The sequence below is a fragment of the Rutidosis leptorrhynchoides genome, chromosome 2, assembly GCF_046630445.1.
Source record: "Rutidosis leptorrhynchoides isolate AG116_Rl617_1_P2 chromosome 2, CSIRO_AGI_Rlap_v1, whole genome shotgun sequence".
NCBI lineage: Eukaryota > Viridiplantae > Streptophyta > Magnoliopsida > Asterales > Asteraceae > Rutidosis > Rutidosis leptorrhynchoides.
In genome coordinates, this window is record NC_092334.1 from 101,722,634 (window position 1) to 101,733,703 (window position 11,070).

Here is an 11,070-nt window from a genome sequence, read left to right on the forward strand (position 1 = left end):
GTAATGCAGCGAAAATCTAACACAGCAGGTCCATAACAGCAAGTCTATAACACCAAGACAGCAAGTCTAACAGCGGAAGCAACATCGTCTAAGCACCTGAGAAATACACGCTTAAAAAGTCAACATGAATGTTGGTGAGCTATAGTTTGTTTGTAATCAGTAATGTAATGTAGGCCACGATATTTCAGTGCTTCAACCAGCAGTTTAAATCAGTAATTCAAATCAGTATGATAAAGTATATGCTTATCCGTGGGCACCCGGTAACTAACTTAACGTAATATTACCCCCTAAAAGTACACTTGGCGAGTGCGTAAGTTTATGAAGTATTAAACACCCGTTAAATGCTAGCGCGACTAGCCCGAGTGGGGATGTCAAACCCTATGGATCCATATCTAAGATTCGCGTTCACCGGTTCAAAAACCAATGACTAAACGTTACCGAGCTAAGGGGAAAGTTTATGCCGTTGTATAACCCACACATATATAAAGTTTAAGTACTCGTGCCTAGTATGTAAAACATAAAAAGCGCATGTATTCTCAGTCCCAAAATAGTTAAAGTAAAAAGGGATGCTATAACTCACAGTGAATAAGCAGTAAAAGTCGTCACGAAAGTATGCAAGTAGTAAGTCGGTCCGAAAGGTCGTCAACCTAAGTCAAAGGTTACTAGGTCAGTAGGTTGTCCTCATAAGTTCTAATAGTGCATAAAATAAGTTTAAGTGTCATCATTATCATCATTCATCATCGTAAAAGCTAAGTAAGTTTAACAAGTATAGAGATCGAAACAATAGGCTGAATTCGGTCAGCTGCTACGACCTCTATACAAAACAAAAAGACGCGTAATCAGTGGCTATGGCTCCGTATATGAGTCCCCTAGTTGCTGACCAATTTCCAGAACCAAACTCGTCTTCATTTGACCGTGGCAATGGTTTAAGTGCGAGTAGGTCAGAAATTTCAGCACAACGTTAATAGGGTGTAGTGACTTTCGGAAGGCCATAAATCCTAAACCGTAACTCGGATTAAGGAGAGGTCTAAATGGAAAATCATCTAATCGAACCGAACTAACTGAAAATTAACTTTCTAGTAGCCCAGGTGGTCTGATCAGATCTCGAAAACAGTAAGCAATGTGCTCTGATGGGGTTCTTAGTGCTTGATGCTCATCACGGTTCTCATCCTTGATGCTTGTAGCTTCAAGTGTACAACTCGTTGATGGGTTAGCATCACCTTGACCAAGATTCTACCATCAACACACAATATATTAAGACCAAGTAAGAACACAACTCATTTAAGAGTCTTAGATGGATGATGAACCAAGGTTACCTCATATCCTTAGTCTTAACACAATTACAAGTTCCATTTACAACTAAAGCTACAAACTTTACTTCAATCAAACAAGTATGAACATAATCTAAATCAAATAAAGTGATGGAACCCTAAGCTAGAGAGCTTGGATCCTTTTCACACAAGTTATAAGGTCACAAAGCTAGAAAGCTTGAACCTTTAGTGTTCATGAAGACCTTGAAGCATAAAGCTTAGATCTTTAAGTTACATGAAGACCATAAACACAAGTTTTGATCTTTATAACAAAATAATGAGATCATAAGTTAGGAAACTTAGATCCAACAAAATATATGAAGATTCAAGCTAGAAAGCTTGCATCTTGGTTGTTCTTGAAGATCTTGAAGCATAAAGCTTGGATCTTTAAGTTACATGAAGATTATAAACACAATTTTGAATCTTTATAACAAAATAGCAAGATTAAAGTTAAAAGATATAGATCTACAAAGTAGGTGAAGATTCAAAGCTAGAAAGCTTGAATCTTCCATGTTCTTGAAGGATTCAAATCCAAGTTTGAATCTAGAAGATGTAATCAAGATCAAAGCTAAAAAGCTAGACCCATGATGATGATGATGATGATGATGATGAATTCGTGAGAGAGAGAGGAAGAAGAAGAAGAAAAATCAATACTTACACTTTTTAGAGAGAGAAAGAACTAGAGAAAGAATTAGAGAGTGAGTGTGTGTGAATTACAAATGAAAGCAAGTGTAAAATGGATGGAATAAGGCTTGTATTTATAGGTGGTAAGGGTGTGGGAAGGGGTACATGGTCGTGGATTATGGGGGGAACAAGGAGGGACACCTTTTTGCTTTTTGGTTAATGGTTGTCTAAAGTTGGTGCTTATGTTATGATCCCATGCAACATTAAGGATAATACTTGACATAAATGCTAGTATGTTCCCTCTAATAAATGGGCATTTGTCTTACTTATTAATGGGTCACTAGCTATTAATAATTAGGCTAATTAAATAGTCCACTAACTAGTGTAGGGTGGGCTAAGGCCCAACAAGGTAGAAAGTCTAACAAGACTAACTAGTAAGCATAAGTAAATTACTACGCGTAATTAAGCATCCAAAAACCCAAATAATTATTATTATAAAATAATAATTAAGATTTCGTAGTCATAATATTCCGATTACGACAAAAGTTAAACGTGTACGCAGTTTGTTCGAAACGTCAAGTAACACTAACGGTCATAAAGGTTTCCGGTGATCAAGTTAAGTATCCTACGTACCAAAAGGCACGTTTTAACACATAAATGAAAGTAAGCCATGTGTATAAAGATTCCAGAGTATAAAGTAGCACAGTACGCACAAATACGCAGTTTCGCAAAAATCACAAGGCAAATAAACAAGTCGAAAAACCCGGGTCGTTACATTACCCACCTGTTAAAGAAAATTTCGTCCCGAAATTTTGAGGAGTGACCAACAATGGTACCGTGTTTGAATAAGAAGGAGCATATCAAAGTTACGAGGGACTCGTGAGCTCAGAAGTGAGCTATTTACCTTGAAAGGTACTTGGGCGTATAAAATAAGAATAGGTATATGCCATTAATTAAGTCTCTTGTCCTAAGAGATCAACAGTTTGGTTTCGTTTCTTGCTAACACGAATGTGTCATCCGAATTTATACCCACAAAAGGAAAGATGATGTTTTTAGCCTTACAGGCATCTTCAGTAAGCTGGATGCATGGAATGCATCATGAATGTTACCAAACTCATCTAAAACATTGAGCGCTTATGTCGCAATACAAAGCTGGCAGGTAGAATGGAAAACATGGTGATCATAACCATGCGATTTGATGTCTGGATAGTGTTAGCCACGGATTTTGTACTAATCCCTTAATTTCGGAAGGAGACCATAGGTATGAAGAACCCTATATTTAAGAACGTTTCATTTGACTAAATGAACTGAAATTTTAGCTGAAAGTGACTAATTGGACTTATATGCAGTGCAAGCCATATTTATAGTGTCTTCAGGACGGTCTAAATGAACAATGAAGGATATCGCCCAGTTTACCATACTGCAGGTGAACTTATCCTTAGATGGAATGGAAGCACAGTTCCATAATGTAACTTTATCCTTTCAGTTACATGTTGAAGTTAGGGTTAACATCGACTAGAACAACATATAGTTGCAACCAACGAAGGAAGGAATGTGTAGAGTAACCATATCCGTATTACAGACATTTTAAGCAGTCCCTTCCAAGAGGATAACAAGATTCATAGATTCTTAAAGTATTTTATACTACATTTCCGAAAGAAAATCGCACGAAAGGCGTAATCTTTGAACGAGAGTGAACTCTTCGAGCTGATTGATCCGAATTTATCCTTATACTTATGGAGATGCGTGGATGAGAAGATACGTGAACTCTTGGTCCTAAAGAATGGTTTACTCCAAGTGAAAGGATTCTCCAAAAATGATTTCTTGTACCTCAAAATAATGAATCCTAGAGATGACGTTTACGAGGGTGTTGTGATTTGTAGTGACCCGAACTTTTCCATGTTTATATATATTAATTGAGATTGATATTTACATGATTAAATGTTTCCAACATGTTAAGTAATCAAACTTGTTAAGACAATTGACCACCCAAGTTGACCGGTGATTCACGAACGTTAAAACTTGTAAAAACTATATGGTGACATATATATGGATATATATATATATATATATATATATATATATATATATATATATATATATATATATATATATATATATATAGTTAACATGATACTATAATAAGTAAACATATCATTAAGTATATTAACAATGAACTACATATGTAAAAATAAGACTACTAACTTAATGATTTTTAAACGAGACATATATGTAACGATTATCGTTGTAAAGACATTTAATGTATATATATCATATTAAGAGATATTCATACATGATAATATAATAATTTAAAATCTCATTTGATATTATAAACATTGGGTTAACAACATTTAACAAGATCGTTAACCTAAAGGTTTCAAAACAACACTTACTTGTAACGACAAACGATGACTTAACGACTCAGTTAAAATGTATATACATGTAGTGTTTTAATATGTATTTATACACTTTTGAAAGACTTCAATACACTTATCAAAATACTTCTACTTAACAAAAATGCTTACAATTACATCCTCGTTCAGTTTCATCAACAATTCTACTCGTATGCACCCGTATTCGTACTCGTACAATACACAGCTTTTAGATGTATATACTATTGGTATATACACTCCAATTATCAGCTCTTAGCAGCCCATGTGAGTCACCTAACACATGTGGGAACCATCATTTGGCAACTAGCATGAAATATCTCATAAAATTACAAAAATATGAGTAATCATTCAGGACTTATTTACATGAAAACAAAATTACATATCCTTTATATCTAATCCATACACCAACGACCAAAAACACCTACAAACACTTTTATTCTTCAATTTTCTTCATCTAATTGATCTCTCTCAAGTTCTATCTTCAAGTTCTAAGTGTTCTTCATATATTCTACAAGTTCTAGTTACATAAAATCAAGAATACTTTCAAGTTTCCTAGCTCACTTCCAATCTTGTAAGGTGATCATCCAACCTCAAGAAATCTTTGTTTCTTATAGTAGGTTATCATTCTAATACAAGGTAATAATCATATTCAAACTTTGGTTCAATTTCTATAACTATAACAATCTTATTTCAAGTGATGATCTTACTTGAACTTGTTTTCGTGTCATGATTCTGCTTCAAGAACTTCGAGCCATCCAAGGATCTATTGAAGCTAGATCCATTTTTCTATTTTCCAGTAGGTTTATCCAAGGAACTTAAGGTAGTAATGATGTTCATAACATCATTTGATTCATACATATAAAGCTATCTTATTCGAAGGTTTAAACTTGTAATCACTAGAACATAGTTTAGTTAATTCTAAACTTGTTCGCAAACAAAAGTTAATCCTTCTAACTTGACTTTTAAAATCAACTAAACACATGTTCTATATCTATATGATATGCTAACTTAATGATTTAAAACCTAGAAACACGAAAAACACCGTAAAACCGGATTTACGCCGTCGTAGTAACACCGCGGGCTGTTTTGGGTTAGTTAATTAAAAACTATGATAAAATTTGATTTAAAAGTTGTTATTCTGAGAAAATGATTTTTATTATGAACATGAAACTATATCCAAAAATTATGGTTAAACTCAAAGTGGAAGTATGTTTTCTAAAATGGTCATCTAGACGTCGTTCTTTCGACTGAAATGACTACCTTTACAAAAACGACTTGTAACTTATTTTTCCGACTATAAACCTATACTTTTTCTGTTTAGATTCATAAAATAGAGTTCAATATGAAACCATAGCAATTTGATTCACTCAAAACGGATTTAAAATGAAGAAGTTATGGGTAAAACAAGATTGGATAATTTTTCTCATTTTAGCTACGTGAAAATTGGTAACAAATCTATTCCAACCATAACTTAATCAACTTGTATTGTATATTATGTAATATTGAGATACCATAGACACGTATACAATGTTTCGACCTATCATGTCGACACATCTATATATATTTCGGAACAACCATAGACACTCTATATGTGAATGTTGGAGTTAGCTATACAGGGTTGAGGTTGATTCCAAAATATATATAGTTTGAGTTGTGATCAATACTGAGATACGTATACACTGGGTCGTGGATTGATTCAAGATAATATTTATCGATTTATTTCTGTACATCTAACTGTGGACAACTAGTTTTAGGTTACTAACGAGGACAGCTGACTTAATAAACTTAAAACATCAAAATATATTAAAAGTGTTGTAAATATATTTTGAACATACTTTGATATATATGTATATATTGTTATAGGTTTGTGAATCAACCAGTGGCCAAGTCTTACTTCCCGACGAAGTAAAAATCTGTGAAAGTGAGTTATAGTCCCACTTTTAAAATCTAATATTTTTGGGATGAGAATACATGCAGGTTTTATAAATGATTTACAAAATAGACACAAGTACGTGAAACTACATTCTATGGTTGAATTATATGCCCCTTTTTATTAAGTCTGGTAATCTAAGAATTAGGGAACAGACACCCTAATTGACGCGAATCCTAAAGATAGATCTATTGGGCCTAACAAACCCCATCCAAAGTACTGGATGCTTTAGTACTTCGAAATTTATATCATATCCAAAGGGTGTCCCGGAATGATGGGGATATTCTTATATATGCATCTTGTTAATGTCGTTTACCAGGTGTTCACCATATGAATGATTTTTATCTCTATGTATGGGATGTGTATTGAAATATGAAATCTTGTGGTCTATTATTATGATTTGATATATATAGGTTAAACCTATAACTCACCAACATTTTTGGTGACGTTTTAAGCATGTTTATTCTCAGGTGATTATTAAGAGCTTCCGCTGTCGCATACTTAAATAAGGACGAGATTTGGAGTCCATGCTTGTATGATATTGTGTAAAAACTGCATTCAAGAAACTTATTTTGTTGTAACATATTTGTATTGTAAACCATTATGTAATGGTCGTGTGTAAACAGGATATTTTAGATTATCATTATTTGATAATCTACGTAAAGCTTTTTAAAACCTTTATCTATCAAATAAAGGTTATGGTTTGTTTTAAAAATGAATGCAGTCTTTGAAAAATGTCTCATATAGAGGTCAAAACCTCGCAAAGAAATCAATTAATATGGAACGTTTTTAATCAATAAGAACGGGACATTTCAGTTGGTATCCGAGCGTTGGTCTTAGAGAACCAGAATTTTGCATTAGTGTGTCTTATCGAGTTTGTTAGGATGCATTAGTGAGTCTGGACTTCGACCGTGTTTACTTGAAAAATGATTGCTTAACAAATTTTGTTGGAAACTATATATTTTTAACATGTGAATATTATGTGATATATTAATCTCTTAACGCGTTTGATATTATGTGATAGATGTCTACCTCTAGAACAAGTCCCATTGACTCACCTAATAATAATGAAGAGTCAAATGTAAATTGGAATGATTCGTGGACTGATTCACAAGTTCTCGAAGAGGAACCGGAAGAAGAGTCGGAACCGGAAGAAGAATCGGAACCGGAAGAAGAATCGGAACCAGATGAAGAAATAGAACCGGTGGGGGAAATAATAAAACGGTTAAGTAAAAGAAAATCCTCAACCAACCGAACAAGGTTAATTATGGTCAATGGTGTTTCCGCCAAGGAAGCAAAATATTGGGAGGATTGCCAATTCTCCGATGAATCGGATTCCGACGAGAATTCCGATGATGTTATAGAAATTACCCCAACTGAATTTAAAAAGGCAAAAGAAAATAATAAGGGAAAGGGCATAAAAATAGAGAAATCTAATTCCAACCCCGATGAACTTTATATGTATCGTCAACCCCCGAAGTCCTTAAGTTGTAACAATGACCCGGGAACCTCTAAACCACCAGGTTTTTCTAAACCAATGTGGAAAATGACGGCTCGTATTAGGGGAACATCATATATCCCTAGAAACTTGGCAAAACGAACCAAAATCGAAGAAGAAGAAACAAGCGAGTCGGAATAAGATAGTTGTATTCGTGTGGTGTAATATATGTAATATAGTGTGCTTATGCTTTATGATATATGTAAAAATTGCTTGTATTAATAAGTATTTTTTTTATGAATCTAACTCTTGTCTATTTTACAGTATAAAAACACAAAATGGATAGACAACCCAATATTTTAAGAGACCTACCCGGAGACATGATTGATGAAATCTTGTCTAGAGTCGGTCAGAATTCTTCGACACAACTATTTAAGGCGAGATCAGTTTGTAAGACATTCGAAGAACGTTCCAAGAATGCCTTGGTTTATAAAAGGCTTTCGTTCGAAAGATGGGGGATATCACATTGGGAAATCCATAAGTTACGATGTGTTTACTTTGACGCATATATTGCGGGGAACCCAAATGCTATTTTACGCAATGGGTTAAGAAATTATTTTGACTCAATATATCCAAATATTGGACTTCGTGATTTAGAAAAAGCGGCTAACATGCAACATAAAGAAGCATGTTATGCTTACGGATTAGTAATGTTCGCTTCTCACCAAAGTGAGAACAAGAACATCGGGCTACAACTATTAAACAAAACGTTCCCACAAGTGACGGAGTCGGTAATTGGGGTAAGAAATGAGGTTTTTAGATTGTTACGGGACTGTTGGACATTACGTAACCCTCGTCCCTTTGACGACGTTACAACATGTTGTCTTATCAACGGCCATAACGGTTATGTTCCACAAGACCAAGGATGGGAAGTAATCCTAGTAAAACCAGAATGCATGACTTGTTTCTGGACGTATGAATTACGTGTCTTTATTGCCTTTGCTGAACGACTTGTGTACTAGCTAGAATTATCTTCACAACCATCTTGTATCAAATTTATTGTGTGCTATATTTCATGCTATATGTAAAATAAGCGGTATTGTAAGTTTGTAAAATATTGTGTAAAAGTTTGAACGCTAAATATTATTATAATCAGTTTTTCATATAGAATTGTAGTAGTTGAATTGTATATTAGCTACTAAGTATGAACTTAACGGGTAGGTACTACCCGAATTTAAACTTATAAAACGCTAATATGAAGAAAAAGCTTTTATAAATGAGTTCATATTATGCTACGAAATACTATTAACTACTCTTAATATTCTGTATGAGTAACTTGTTCCATTTGACTATTTTGAAGGAAATGGCACCGACTACTCGACACACCGTGAATATGAATGAAGAGGAATTCCGTACTTTTCTAGCTTCAAACATAGCCGCAGTACAGGCTGCGCTACATTCCAACAATAACCTTGGATCTAGCAGTACAGGAAATCGTGTAGGATGCACCTACAAAGAATTCACTGCCTGCAAAACTTTGGAATTTGATGGAACCAAAGGACCGATCGGATTGAAACGGTGGACCGAGAAGGTCGAATCGGTGTTTGCCATAAGTAAGTGTACTGAAGAGGACAAAGTGAAGTACGCTACGCATACCTTCACAGGTTCTGCGTTAACATGGTGGAATACCTATCTAGAGCAAGTGGGACAAGACGATGCGTACGCACTACCGTGGTCAGCATTCAAGCACTTGATGAACGAGAAGTACCGTCCCAGAACCGAGGTCAATAAGCTCAAGACAGAACTTAGAGGGTTACGAACCCAAGGATTTGATATTACCACGTACGAAAGACGATTCACAGAATTGTGCCTATTGTGTCCGGGAGCATTCGAAGATGAGGAAGAGAAGATCGACGCGTTTGTGAAAGGATTACCGGAAAGAATCCAAGAAGATATAAGTTCACACGAGCCCGCCTCCATACAACAGGCATGTAGAATGGCTCACAAACTAGTGAACCAGATTGAAGAAAGAATTAAAGAACAGACTGCTGAAGAGGCCAATGTGAAGCAAGTCAAAAGAAAGTGGGAGGAAAACGGTGATAAGAATCACCAATACAACAACAACAGCAATTACAACAATAATCGCAACAATTATCCCAACAATCGCAACATCAATCGCAACTACAAAAAACGGCCCAACAACAACAACAACAACAACAACAACAGCAACTACAACAATCATCCCAACAACAATAATAACCGCAACAACAACAACAATCAGAAGCAGCTATGCCAAAGATGTGAAAAGTATCACTCGGGGTTCTGCACCAAATGTTGCAACAAGTGTAAAAGAAATGGTCATAGCGCGGCGAAGTGTGAGGTCTACGGACCAGGGGTTAATAGAACGAAAGGAACAAATGGTGTCAGAACGAGTAATGGCGGAGCAAGTAGTGTCGGAGCAAGTTATGCCAATGTAGTTTGTTATAAATGTGGAAAAATGGGCCACATTATTAGAAATTGCCCGAACCAGGAGAACACGAATGGACAAGGCCGCAGAAGAGTTTTCAATATTAATGCGGCAGAGGCACAGGAAGACCCGGAGCTTGTTATGGGTACGTTTCTTATTGACAATAAATCTGCTTACGTTTTATTTGATTCGGGTGCGGATAGAAGCTATATGAGTAGAGATTTTTGTGCTAAATTAAGTTGTCCATTGACGCCTTTGGATAGTAAATTTTTACTCGAATTAGCAAATGGTAAATTAATTTTAGCAGATAATATATGTCGGAATCGAGAAATTAAACTGGTTAGCGAAACATTTAAGATTGATTTGATACCAGTAGAGTTAGGGAGTTTTGATGTGATAATCGGTATGGACTGGTTGAAAGAAGTGAAAGCAGAGATCATTTGTTACAAAAATGCAATTCGCATTATACGAGAAAAAGGAAAACCCTTAATGGTGTACGGAGAAAAGGGCAACACGAAGCTACATCTTATTAGTAATTTGAAGGCACAAAAACTAATAAGAAAAGGTTGCTATGCTGTTCTAGCACACGTCGAGAAAGTACAAACTGAAGAAAAGAGCATCAATGATGTTCCCATTGCAAAAGAATTTCCCGATGTATTTCTGAAAGATTACCGGGATTACCCCCACATCGATCCGTTGAATTTCAAATAGATCTTGTACCAGGAGCTGCACCAATAGCTCGTGCTCCTTACAGACTCGTATCCAGCGAGATGAAAGAACTACAAAGCCAATTACAAGAACTTTTAGAGCATGGTTTCATTCGACCAAGCACATCACCGTGGGGAGCTCCTGTTTTGTTTGTCAAGAAGAAAGATGGTACATTCAGGTTGTGTATCGACTACCGAGAG